At 55.0% G+C, this 12,768-nt stretch overlaps 1 protein-coding gene across 1 annotated transcript in view; it reads right to left on the bottom strand.

The window, feature by feature from the left end:
* exd3 (exonuclease 3'-5' domain containing 3) overlaps positions 1 to 12,768 on the bottom strand; it is a 381,414-nt gene that overhangs the window by 230,038 nt on the left and 138,608 nt on the right. The window lies entirely within an intron of this gene.

Genomic DNA, 12,768 nt, shown 5'->3' with positions numbered 1-12,768 from the left:
AGCGGAGACAGAGAGACAGAGAGAGAGACAGACAGCAGTGGGGAGACAGACAGCAGTGGAGAGTGAGAGAGACAGACAGCAGCGGAGACAGAGAGAGAGAGACAGACAGCAGCGGAGAGAGAGCGAGACAGACAGCAGCGGAGAGAGAGACAGACAAACAGCAGCGGAGAGGGAGAGAGGCAGACAGCAGCGGAGAGGGAGAGAGACAGACAGCAGCAGAGAGAGAGAGAGACAGACAGCAGCAGAGAGAGAGACAGACAGATAGACAGCAGCGGAGAGAGAGAGACAGACAGCAGCGGAGAGAGAGACAGACAGCAGCGGAGAGAGACAGACAGCAGCAGAATGAGAGAGACAGCAGAGCAGAGAGAGAGATAGAGATCAGCGGAGAGAGAGAAAGAGACAGACAGCAGCAGAGAGGCAGACAGCAGTGGAGAGACAGACAGCAGTGGAGAGAGAGAGAAAGACAGACAGCAGCAGAGAGAGAGAGACAGACAGCAGCAGAGAGAGAGAGAGAGACAGACAGCAGCAGAGAGAGAGAGACAGACAGCAGCAGAGAGAGAGAGACAGACAGCAGCAGAGAGAGAGAGAAACAGACAGCAGCAGAGAGAGAGAGAGACAGACAGCAGCAGAGAGAGAGAGACAGACAACAGTGGAGAGAGAGACAGAAACAGCAGCAGAGAGGGAGAGAGGCAGACAGCAGCGGAGAGGGAGAGAGACAGACAGCAGCAGAGAGAGAGAGAGACAGACAGCAGCAGAGAGAGAGACAGACAGACAGACAGCAGCGGAGAGAGAGAGAGACAGACAGCAGCGGAGAGAGAGAGACAGACAGCAGCGGAGAGAGACAGACAGCAGCAGAATGAGAGAGACAGCAGCAGAGTGAGAGAGAGAGACAGCAGCGGAGACAGAGAGAGAGAGACAAACAGCAGTAGAGAGAGACAGCAGTGCAGAGAGAGAGACAGAGATCAGCAGAGAGAGAGAAAGAGACAGACAGCAGCAGAGAGGCAGACAGCAGTGGAGAGACAGACAGCAGTGGAGAGAGAGAGAAAGACAGACAGCAGCAGAGAGAGAGAGAAAGACAGACAGCAGCAGAGAGAGAGACAGACAGCAGCAGAGAGAGAGAGAGAGACATACAGCAGCAGAGAGAGAGAGACAGACAGCAGCAGAGAGAGAGAGACACAGACAGCAGCAGAGAGAGAGACAGACAGACAGCAGCAGAGTGAGAGAGACAGACAACAGCGGAGAGAGAGACAGACAGCAGCGGAGACAGAGAGACAGAGAGAGAGACAGACAGCAGTGGGGAGACAGACAGCAGTGGAGAGTGAGAGAGACAGACAGCAGCGGAGACAGAGAGAGAGAGACAGACAGCAGCGGAGAGAGAGCGAGACAGAGCAGCGGAGAGAGAGACAGACGGACAGACAGACAGCAGCGGAGAGAGAGAGAGACAGACAGCACCGAAGAGAGACAGACAAACAGCAGCAGAGTGAGAGAGAGAGACAGCAGCGGAGACAGAGAGAGACAGACAGCAACGGAGAGAGAGAGACAGCAGCGCAGAGAGAGACAGAGAGCAGCGGAGAGAGAGAGATAGACAGACAGCAGCGGAGAGAGAGAGAGAGACGGACGGCAGCAGAGAGACAGACAGCAGTCGAGAGACAGACAGCAGTGGAGAGAGAGAGATAGACAGACAGCAGCAGAGAGAGAGACAGACAGCAGCAGAGAGAGAGAGACAGACAGCAGCAGAGAGAGGGAGAGATAGACAGAAGCAGAGAGAGAGACAGACAGCAGCAGAGAGAGAGACAGACAGACAGCAGTGGAGAGGGAGAGAGACAGACAGCAGCGGAGAGGGAGAGAGACAGACAGCAGCAGAGAGAGAGAGAGACAGCAGCGGAGACAGAGAGAGAGAGAGAGACAGACAGCAGCGGAGACAGAGAGAGAGAGACAGATAGCAGTGGAGAGACAGACAGCAGTGGAGAGAGAGAGAGACAGACAGACAGCAGCGGAGAGAGAGAGAGACAGATAGCAGTGGAGAGAGAGGGACAGACAGCAGTGGAGAGAGAGGGACAGACAGCAGTGGAGAGAGAGGGACAGACAGCAGCGGAGAGAGAGGGACAGACAGCAGCAGAGAGAGAGACAGAAAGACAGCAGCGGAAAGAGAGAGAGACAGACAGACAGCAGCGGAGAGAGAGAGACAGACAGCAGCGGAGAGAGAGAGACAGACAGCAGCAGAATGAGAGAGAGAGACAGACAGCAGCAGAATGAGAGAGAGAGACAGCAGCAGAGTGAGAGAGAGAGACAGCAGCGGAGACAGAGAGAGACAGGCAGCAGCGGAGACAAAGAGAGAGAGACAGACAGCAGTGGAGAGAGAGACAGCAGAGCAGAGAGAGAGATAGAGATCACCGGAGAGAGAGAAAGAGACAGACAGCAGCAGAGAGGCAGACAGCAGTGGAGAGACAGACAGCAGTGGAGAGACAGACAGCAGTGGAGAGAGAGAGACAGACAGCAGCAGAGAGAGAGAGACAGACAACAGCAGAGAGAGAGAGACAGACAGACAGCAGAGAGAGAGAGAGAGACAGACAGCAGCAGAGAGAGAGAGACAGACAACAGTGGAGAGAGAGACAGACAAACAGCAGCGGAGAGGGAGAGAGGCAGACAGCAGCGGAGAGGGAGAGAGACAGACAGCAGCAGAGAGAGAGAGAGACAGACAGCAGCAGAGAGAGAGACAGACAGATAGACAGCAGCGGAGAGAGAGAGACAGACAGCAGCGGAGAGAGACAGACAGCAGCAGAATGAGAGAGACAGCAGAGCAGAGAGAGAGATAGAGATCAGCGGAGAGAGAGAAAGAGACAGACAGCAGCAGAGAGGCAGACAGCAGTGGAGAGACAGACAGCAGTGGAGAGAGAGAGAAAGACAGACAGCAGCAGAGAGAGAGAAACAGACAGCAGCAGAGAGAGAGAGAGAGACAGACAGCAGCAGAGAGAGAGAGACAGACAGCAGCAGAGAGAGAGAGACAGACAGCAGCAGAGAGAGAGAGACAGACAGCAGCAGAGAGAGAGAGAGAGACAGACAGCAGCAGAGAGAGAGAGACAGACAACAGTGGAGAGACAGACAACAGTGGAGAGAGAGACAGAAACAGCAGCGGAGAGGGAGAGAGGCAGACAGCAGCGGAGAGGGAGAGAGACAGACAGCAGCAGAGAGAGAGAGAGACAGACAGCAGCAGAGAGAGAGACAGACAGACAGACAGCAGCGGAGAGAGAGAGACAGACAGCAGCGGAGAGAGAGAGACAGACAGCAGCGGAGAGAGACAGACAGCAGCAGAATGAGAGAGACAGCAGCAGAGTGAGAGAGAGAGACAGCAGCGGAGACAGAGAGAGAGAGACAAACAGCAGTAGAGAGAGACAGCAGTGCAGACAGAGAGACAGAGATCAGCAGAGAGAGAGAAAGAGACAGACAGCAGCAGAGAGGCAGACAGCAGTGGAGAGACAGACAGCAGTGGAGAGAGAGAGAAAGACAGACAGCAGCAGAGAGAGAGACAGACAGCAGCAGAGAGAGAGAGAGAGACATACAGCAGCAGAGAGAGAGAGACAGACAGCAGCAGAGAGAGAGAGACACAGACAGCAGCAGAGAGAGAGACAGACAGACAGCAGCGGAGAGAGAGAGAGAGACAGACAGCAGCGGAGAGAGAGAGGGAGACAGACAGCAGCGGAGAGAGAGACAGACAGACAGCAGCAGAGACAGAGAGACAGACAGCAGCGGAGAGAGAGATAGACAGAGAGCAGCAGAGAGAGAGAGACAGACAGCAGCAGAGAGAGAGATAGACAGACAGCAGCAGAGAGAGAGACAGACAGCAGCGGAGAGAGAGATAGACAGAGAGCAGCAGAGAGAGACAGACAGCAGCGGAGAGAGAGATAGACAGAGAGCAGCAGAGAGAGAAAGACAGACAGCAGCAGAGAGAGAGAGACAGACAGCAGCGGAGAGAGAGAGGGACAGACAGCAGCGGAGAGAGAGAGAGAGACAGACAGCAGCGGAGAGAGAGAGAGACAGACAGCAGCAGAGACAGAGAGACAGACAGCAGCGGAGAGAGAGAGAGACCGACAGCAGCAGAGAGAGAGACAGACAGACAGCAGCGGAGAGAGAGACACACACACTGCAGCGGAGACAGAGAGAGAGAGAGAGACAGACAGCAGCAGAGACAGAGAGAGAGAGACAGACAGCAGTGGAGACATAGACAGCAGTCGAGAGAGAGAGAGACAGACAGCAGCGGAGAGACAGACAGCAGCGGAGAGAGAGAGAGACAGACAGCAGCGGAGAGAGAGAGACAGACAGACAGCACCGGAGAGAGAGGGAGAGAGACAGGCAGTACCGGAGAGAGGGAGAGACAGGCAACACAAGAGAGACAGGCAGCATCGGAGAGAGAGAGAGACAGGCAGCACCAGAGAGAGAGAGACAGAGACAGGCAGCAGCACCGGAGTGAGAGAGAGAGAGAGACAGGCAGCACCAGAGTGAGAGAGAGAGAGAGAGAGACAGGCAGCACCGGAGAGAGAGACAGGCAGCACTGGAGAGAGAGAGACAGGCAGCACTGGAGAGAGAGAGACAGGCAGCACCAAAGAGAGACAGACAGTGGCGGACTGAGAGAGAGAGAGAGACAGACAGCAGTGCAGAGAGAGAGACAGAGAGCAGCGGAGAGAGAGAGAGAGACAGGCAGCTGCGGAGAGAGAGAGACGGACAGCAGCAGAGAGACAGGCAGCAATGGAGAGAGAGAGATAGACAGTAAGCAGCAGAGAGACAAACAGCAGCAGAGAGAGAGAGAGACAGACAGCAGCAGCAGAGAGAGAGACAGACAGAAGCAGAGAGAGAGAGAGACAGACAGCAGCAGAGAGAGAGAGAGACAGACAACAGCGGAGAGAGAGACAGACAGACAGCAGCGGAGAGGGAGAGAGACAGACAACAGCGGAGAGGGAGAGAGACAGACAACTGCGGAGAGGGAGAGAGACAGACAACTGCGGAGAGAGAGAGGGACAGACAGCAGCAGAGTGAGAGAGAGAGACAGCAGCGGAGACAGAGAGAGACAGGCAGCAGCGGAGACAAAGAGAGAGAGACAGACAGCAGTGGAGAGAGAGACAGCAGAGCAGAGAGAGAGATAGAGATCACCGGAGAGAGAGAAAGAGACAGACAGCAGCAGAGAGGCAGACAGCAGTGGAGAGACAGACAGCAGTGGAGAGACAGACAGCAGTGGAGAGAGAGAGACAGACAGCAGCAGAGAGAGAGAGACAGACAACAGCAGAGAGAGAGAGACAGACAGCAGAGAGAGAGAGACAGACAGACAGCAGCAGAGAGAGAGAGACAGACAACAGTGGAGAGAGAGAGACAGACAAACAGCAGCGGAGAGGGAGAGAGGCAGACAGCAGCGGAGAGGGAGAGAGACAGACAGCAGCAGAGAGAGAGAGAGACAGACAGCAGCAGAGAGAGAGACAGACAGATAGACAGCAGCGGAGAGAGAGAGACAGACAGCAGCGGAGAGAGAGAGACAGACAGCAGCGGAGAGAGACAGACAGCAGCAGAATGAGAGAGACAGCAGAGCAGAGAGAGAGATAGAGATCAGCGGAGAGAGAGAAAGAGACAGACAGCAGCAGAGAGGCAGACAGCAGTGGAGAGACAGACAGCAGTGGAGAGAGAGAGAAAGACAGACAGCAGCAGAGAGAGAGAGACAGACAGCAGCAGAGAGAGAGAGAGAGACAGACAGCAGCAGAGAGAGAGAGACAGACAGCAGCAGAGAGAGAGAGACAGACAGCAGCAGAGAGAGAGAGAAACAGACAGCAGCAGAGAGAGAGAGAGACAGACAGCAGCAGAGAGAGAGAGACAGACAACAGTGGAGAGAGAGACAGAAACAGCAGCGGAGAGAGAGAGAGGCAGACAGCAGCGGAGAGGGAGAGAGACAGACAGGAGCAGAGAGAGAGAGAAAGACAGCAGCAGAGAGAGAGAGAGACAGACAGACAGCAGCGGAGAGAGAGAGACAGACAGCAGCGGAGAGAGAGAGACAGACAGCAGCGGAGAGAGACAGACAGCAGCAGAATGAGAGAGACAGCAGCAGAGTGAGAGAGAGAGACAGCAGCGGAGACAGAGAGAGAGACAAACAGCAGTAGAGAGAGACAGCAGTGCAGAGAGAGAGACAGAGATCAGCAGAGAGAGAGAAAGAGACAGACAGCAGCAGAGAGGCAGACAGCAGTGGAGAGACAGACAGTCGTGGAGAGAGAGAGAAAGACAGACAGCAGCAGAGAGAGAGACAGACAGCAGCAGAGAGAGAGAGAGAGACATACAGCAGCAGAGAGAGAGAGACAGACAGCAGCAGAGAGAGAGAGACACAGACAGCAGCAGAGAGAGAGACAGACAGACAGCAGCAGAGTGAGAGAGACAGACAACAGCGGAGAGAGAGACAGACAGCAGCGGAGACAGAGAGACAGAGAGAGAGACAGACAGCAGTGGGGAGACAGACAGCAGTGGAGAGTGAGAGAGACAGACAGCAGCGGAGACAGAGAGAGAGAGACAGACAGCAGCGGAGAGAGAGCGAGACAGACAGCAGCGGAGAGAGAGACAGACGGACAGACAGACAGCAGCGGAGAGAGAGAGAGACAGACAGCACCGAAGAGAGACAGACAAACAGCAGCAGAGTGAGAGAGAGAGACAGCAGCGGAGACAGAGAGAGACAGACAGCAACGGAGAGAGAGAGACAGCAGCGCAGAGAGAGACAGAGAGCAGCGGAGAGAGAGAGATAGACAGACAGCAGCGGAGAGAGAGAGAGAGACGGACGGCAGCAGAGAGACAGACAGCAGTCGAGAGACAGACAGCAGTGGAGAGAGAGAGATAGACAGACAGCAGCAGAGAGAGAGACAGACAGCAGCAGAGAGAGAGACAGACAGCAGCAGAGAGAGAGAGACAGACAGCAGCAGAGAGAGGGAGAGATAGACAGAAGCAGAGAGAGAGACAGACAGCAGCAGAGAGAGAGACAGACAGACAGCAGTGGAGAGGGAGAGAGACAGACAGCAGCGGAGAGGGAGAGAGACAGACAGCAGCAGAGAGAGAGAGAGACAGCAGCGGAGACAGAGAGAGAGAGAGAGACAGACAGCAGCGGAGACAGAGAGAGAGAGACAGATAGCAGTGGAGAGACAGACAGCAGTGGAGAGAGAGAGAGAGACAGACAGACAGCAGCGGAGAGAGAGAGAGACAGATAGCAGTGGAGAGAGAGAGACAGACAGCAGTGGAGAGAGAGGGACAGACAGCAGTGGAGAGAGAGGGACAGACAGCAGCGGAGAGAGAGGGACAGACAGCAGCAGAGAGAGAGACAGAAAGACAGCAGCGGAGAGAGAGAGAGACAGACAGACAGCAGCGGAGAGAGAGAGACAGACAGCAGCGGAGAGAGAGAGACAGACAGCAGCAGAATGAGAGAGAGAGACAGCAGCAGAGTGAGAGAGAGAGACAGACAGCAGAGTGAGAGAGAGAGACAGACAGCAGAGTGAGAGAGAGAGACAGCAGCGGAGACAGAGAGAGACAGGCAGCAGCGGAGACAAAGAGAGAGAGACAGACAGCAGTGGAGAGAGAGACAGCAGAGCAGAGAGAGAGATAGAGATCACCGGAGAGAGAGAAAGAGACAGACAGCAGCAGAGAGGCAGACAGCAGTGGAGAGACAGACAGCAGTGGAGAGACAGACAGCAGTGGAGAGAGAGAGACAGACAGCAGCAGAGAGAGAGAGACAGACAACAGCAGAGAGAGAGAGACAGACAGACAGCAGAGAGAGAGAGACAGACAGACAGCAGCAGAGAGAGAGAGACAGACAACAGTGGAGAGAGAGACAGACAAACAGCAGCGGAGAGGGAGAGAGGCAGACAGCAGCGGAGAGGGAGAGAGACAGACAGCAGCAGAGAGAGAGAGAGACAGACAGCAGCAGAGAGAGAGACAGACAGATAGACAGCAGCGGAGAGAGAGAGACAGACAGCAGCGGAGAGAGAGAGACAGACAGCAGCGGAGAGAGACAGACAGCAGCAGAATGAGAGAGACAGCAGAGCAGAGAGAGAGATAGAGATCAGCGGAGAGAGAGAAAGAGACAGACAGCAGCAGAGAGGCAGACAGCAGTGGAGAGACAGACAGCAGTGGAGAGAGAGAGAAAGACAGACAGCAGCAGAGAGAGAGAGACAGACAGCAGCAGAGAGAGAGAGACAGACAGCAGCAGAGAGAGACAGACAGCAGCAGAGAGAGAGAGACAGACAGCAGCAGAGAGAGAGAGAAACAGACAGCAGCAGAGAGAGAGAGAGACAGACAGCAGCAGAGAGAGAGAGACAGACAACAGTGGAGAGAGAGACAGAAACAGCAGCGGAGAGGGAGAGAGGCAGACAGCAGCGGAGAGGGAGAGAGACAGACAGCAGCAGAGAGAGAGAGAGACAGACAGCAGCAGAGAGAGAGACAGACAGACATACAGCAGCGGAGAGAGAGAGACAGACAGCAGCGGAGAGAGAGAGACAGACGGCAGCGGAGAGAGACAGACAGCAGCAGAATGAGAGAGACAGCAGCAGAGTGAGAGAGAGAGACATACAGCAGCAGAGAGAGAGAGACAGACAGCAGCAGAGAGAGAGAGACACAGACAGCAGCAGAGAGAGAGACAGACAGACAGCAGCGGAGAGAGAGAGAGAGACAGACAGCAGCGGAGAGAGAGAGGGACAGACAGCAGCGGAGAGAGAGACAGACAGACAGCAGCAGAGACAGAGAGACAGACAGCAGCGGAGAGAGAGATAGACAGAGAGCAGCAGAGAGAGAGAGACAGACAGCAGCAGAGAGAGAGATAGACAGACAGCAGCAGAGAGAGAGATAGACAGACAGCAGCAGAGAGAGAGACAGACAGCAGCGGAGAGAGAGATAGACAGAGAGCAGCAGAGAGAGACAGACAGCAGCGGAGACAGAGATAGACAGAGAGCAGCAGAGAGAGAAAGACAGACAGCAGCAGAGAGAGAGAGACAGAGAGCAGCGGAGAAAGAGAGGGACAGACAGCAGCGGAGAGAGAGAGACAGACAGCAGCGGAGAGAGAGAGAGACAGACAGCAGCAGAGACAGAGAGACAGACAGCAGCGGAGAGAGAGAGAGACCGACAGCAGCAGAGAGAGAGACAGACAGACAGCAGCGGAGAGAGAGACACACACACTGCAGCGGAGACAGAGAGAGAGAGAGAGACAGACAGCAGCAGAGACAGAGAGAGAGAGACAGACAGCAGTGGAGACATAGACAGCAGTCGAGAGAGAGAGAGACAGACAGCAGCGGAGAGACAGACAGCAGCTGAGAGAGAGAGAGACAGACAGCAGCGGAGAGAGAGAGAGAGACAGACAGCACCGGAGAGAGAGGGAGAGAGACAGGCAGTACCGGAGAGAGGGAGAGACAGGCAACACGAGAGAGACAGGCAGCATCGGAGAGAGAGAGAGACAGGCAGCACCAGAGAGAGAGAGACAGAGACAGGCAGCAGCACCGGAGTGAGAGAGAGAGAGAGACAGGCAGCACCAGAGTGAGAGAGGGAGAGAGAGAGACAGGCAGCACCGGAGAGAGAGACAGGCAGCACTGGAGAGAGAGAGACAGGCAGCACTGGAGAGATAGAGACAGGCAGCACCGAAGAGAGACAGACAGTGGCGGACTGAGAGAGAGAGAGAGACAGACAGCAGTGCAGAGAGAGAGACAGAGAGCAGCGGAGAGAGAGAGAGAGACAGGCAGCTGCGGAGAGAGAGAGACGGACAGCAGCAGAGAGACAGGCAGCAATGGAGAGAGAGAGATAGACAGTAAGCAGCAGAGAGACAAACAGCAGCAGAGAGAGAGAGAGACAGACAGCAGCAGCAGAGAGACAGACAGAAGCAGAGAGAGAGAGAGACAGAGCAGCAGAGAGAGAGAGAGACAGACAGCAGCAGAGAGAGAGAGAGACAGACAGCAGTGCAGAGAGAGAGACAGAGAGCAGCGGAGAGAGAGAGAGAGACAGGCAGCTGCGGAGAGAGAGAGACGGACAGCAGCAGAGAGACAGGCAGCAATGGAGAGAGAGAGATAGACAGTAAGCAGCAGAGAGACAAACAGCAGCAGAGAGAGAGAGAGACAGACAGCAGCAGCAGAGAGAGAGACAGACAGAAGCAGAGAGAGAGAGAGACAGACAGCAGCAGAGAGAGAGAGAGACAGACAACAGCGGAGAGAGAGACAGACAGACAGCAGCGGAGAGGGAGAGAGACAGACAACAGCGGAGAGGGAGAGAGACAGACAACTGCGGAGAGGGAGAGAGACAGACAACTGCGGAGAGAGAGAGGGACAGACAGCAGCAGAGTGAGAGAGAGAGACAGCAGCGGAGACAGAGAGAGACAGGCAGCAGCGGAGACAAAGAGAGAGAGACAGACAGCAGTGGAGAGAGAGACAGCAGAGCAGAGAGAGAGATAGAGATCACCGGAGAGAGAGAAAGAGACAGACAGCAGCAGAGAGGCAGACAGCAGTGGAGAGACAGACAGCAGTGGAGAGACAGACAGCAGTGGAGAGAGAGAGACAGACAGCAGCAGAGAGAGAGAGACAGACAACAGCAGAGAGAGAGAGACAGACAGCAGAGAGAGAGAGACAGACAGACAGCAGCAGAGAGAGAGAGACAGACAACAGTGGAGAGAGAGAGACAGACAAACAGCAGCGGAGAGGGAGAGAGGCAGACAGCAGCGGAGAGGGAGAGAGACAGACAGCAGCAGAGAGAGAGAGAGACAGACAGCAGCAGAGAGAGAGACAGACAGATAGACAGCAGCGGAGAGAGAGAGACAGACAGCAGCGGAGAGAGAGAGACAGACAGCAGCGGAGAGAGACAGACAGCAGCAGAATGAGAGAGACAGCAGAGCAGAGAGAGAGATAGAGATCAGCGGAGAGAGAGAAAGAGACAGACAGCAGCAGAGAGGCAGACAGCAGTGGAGAGACAGACAGCAGTGGAGAGAGAGAGAAAGACAGACAGCAGCAGAGAGAGAGAGACAGACAGCAGCAGAGAGAGAGAGAGAGACAGACAGCAGCAGAGAGAGAGAGACAGACAGCAGCAGAGAGAGAGAGACAGACAGCAGCAGAGAGAGAGAGAAACAGACAGCAGCAGAGAGAGAGAGAGACAGACAGCAGCAGAGAGAGAGAGACAGACAACAGTGGAGAGAGAGACAGAAACAGCAGCGGAGAGAGAGAGAGGCAGACAGCAGCGGAGAGGGAGAGAGACAGACAGGAGCAGAGAGAGAGAGAAAGACAGCAGCAGAGAGAGAGAGAGACAGACAGACAGCAGCGGAGAGAGAGAGACAGACAGCAGCGGAGAGAGAGAGACAGACAGCAGCGGAGAGAGACAGACAGCAGCAGAATGAGAGAGACAGCAGCAGAGTGAGAGAGAGAGACAGCAGCGGAGACAGAGAGAGAGACAAACAGCAGTAGAGAGAGACAGCAGTGCAGAGAGAGAGACAGAGATCAGCAGAGAGAGAGAAAGAGACAGACAGCAGCAGAGAGGCAGACAGCAGTGGAGAGACAGACAGTCGTGGAGAGAGAGAGAAAGACAGACAGCAGCAGAGAGAGAGACAGACAGCAGCAGAGAGAGAGAGAGAGACATACAGCAGCAGAGAGAGAGAGACAGACAGCAGCAGAGAGAGAGAGACACAGACAGCAGCAGAGAGAGAGACAGACAGACAGCAGCAGAGTGAGAGAGACAGACAACAGCGGAGAGAGAGACAGACAGCAGCGGAGACAGAGAGACAGAGAGAGAGACAGACAGCAGTGGGGAGACAGACAGCAGTGGAGAGTGAGAGAGACAGACAGCAGCGGAGACAGAGAGAGAGAGACAGACAGCAGCGGAGAGAGAGCGAGACAGACAGCAGCGGAGAGAGAGACAGACGGACAGACAGACAGCAGCGGAGAGGGAGAGAGGCAGACAGCAGCGGAGAGGGAGAGAGACAGACAGCAGCAGAGAGAGAGAGAGACAGACAGCAGCAGAGAGAGAGACAGACAGACATACAGCAGCGGAGAGAGAGAGACAGACAGCAGCGGAGAGAGAGAGACAGACGGCAGCGGAGAGAGACAGACAGCAGCAGAATGAGAGAGACAGCAGCAGAGTGAGAGAGAGAGACATACAGCAGCAGAGAGAGAGAGACAGACAGCAGCAGAGAGAGAGAGAGAGACAGACAGCAGCAGAGAGAGAGAGACAGACAGCAGCAGAGAGAGAGAGACAGACAGCAGCAGAGAGAGAGAGAAACAGACAGCAGCAGAGAGAGAGAGAGACAGACAGCAGCAGAGAGAGAGAGACAGACAACAGTGGAGAGAGAGACAGAAACAGCAGCGGAGAGAGAGAGAGGCAGACAGCAGCGGAGAGGGAGAGAGACAGACAGGAGCAGAGAGAGAGAGAAAGACAGCAGCAGAGAGAGAGAGAGACAGACAGACAGCAGCGGAGAGAGAGAGACAGACAGCAGCGGAGAGAGAGAGACAGACAGCAGCGGAGAGAGACAGACAGCAGCAGAATGAGAGAGACAGCAGCAGAGTGAGAGAGAGAGACAGCAGCGGAGACAGAGAGAGAGACAAACAGCAGTAGAGAGAGACAGCAGTGCAGAGAGAGAGACAGAGATCAGCAGAGAGAGAGAAAGAGACAGACAGCAGCAGAGAGGCAGACAGCAGTGGAGAGACAGACAGTCGTGGAGAGAGAGAGAAAGACAGACAGCAGCAGAGAGAGAGACAGACAGCAGCAGAGAGAGAGAGAGAGACATACAGCAGCAGAGAG

Source organism: Carcharodon carcharias, chromosome 8 (genome assembly GCF_017639515.1).
Source record: "Carcharodon carcharias isolate sCarCar2 chromosome 8, sCarCar2.pri, whole genome shotgun sequence".
NCBI classification, from domain to species: domain Eukaryota; kingdom Metazoa; phylum Chordata; class Chondrichthyes; order Lamniformes; family Lamnidae; genus Carcharodon; species Carcharodon carcharias.
This window is presented reverse-complemented; position numbering and strand designations above follow the sequence as displayed.